At 56.7% G+C, this 820-nt stretch overlaps 1 long non-coding RNA gene across 1 annotated transcript; it reads right to left on the reverse strand.

Annotated features, from left to right (window-relative positions):
* Positions 1 to 16: 16 nt before the first annotated feature.
* On the reverse strand, positions 17 to 786 carry LOC108446387. Its single transcript, XR_001861561.1, has 2 exons — positions 668 to 786; positions 17 to 579 (listed from the first exon to the last, which is right to left on the reverse strand). It is a non-coding gene; the product is annotated as an uncharacterized LOC108446387 (long non-coding RNA).
* Positions 787 to 820: the final 34 nt, after the last annotated feature.

Raw genomic sequence — 820 nt, forward strand, 5'->3', positions numbered from 1 at the left:
TCTGTCTCTCTTTTCCCCTCTCTACTCTCTTTGCTATCCCCCTTCGCTAAGAACACTTACCCTCCTTCATCCAGAAACAGTTCTCAGATACAACATTGCCGTGTTTGCGCTTCATTTTTGTCCAAGAAATGTATCAGAAAGGATCCTCTCTGACTCTCCCTTTTGCAGCAGGATGGGATAGGGGTAATGGGAGGGGGAGGGGGAATGGGGACCCCTGGGTGTACTGGGAGCACTATGGGGAGAGAATGGGGAAGTCACTGGGGGTACTCGGACCCCTCAGATGTGGGTTGGGGAGCCCCTGCAGGTACTGAAAAGGGGATGGGGGAGCCCCTGGGGGTACTGGGAGAGGGAATGGGGAGCTCAGGGTGGCCTGTGCAGCCACCCCCTGACTCACGACCACGTCCCTTGGAAGGATGGGCAACACCAGGAGCCATGGGGGGGGCCCCCCAGTGCCCCCCAGTGCCCCCCACTTCCCAGAGTGTCACAGCTTTCGTTGTAGATTGTCATAGATGTCATTGGGTTGCCATGTAGGTTGCCTGAGGCTCCTCCACCAGGGGTGCCGGGGGCTGCGGGGTGGCCCTGTGGGAATAAGGCGGTGTGTGGAAGGGAATGGGAGATCCTGGGGGTTTGGGTAAAAGGGGGGTCATGGCTGGAGCCCCCCACTCACCATTGCTGGTGGTTCCTGGTGGCTGCAAAGGAAAACTGGAGGGGTGACTTTGGGGTCCCAGGGACCCTAATCCACCCTCAGGAATCCTGAAAGTTGAGGTTATAGGAATTCTCCTGGGCTTTTTTTCTGTTAAAGATATTTTCCCCATACATG

The sequence above is a fragment of the Corvus brachyrhynchos genome, unplaced genomic scaffold (assembly GCF_000691975.1).
Source record: "Corvus brachyrhynchos isolate BGI_N302 unplaced genomic scaffold, ASM69197v1 scaffold495, whole genome shotgun sequence".
Taxonomy (NCBI): Eukaryota; Metazoa; Chordata; class Aves; order Passeriformes; family Corvidae; genus Corvus; species Corvus brachyrhynchos.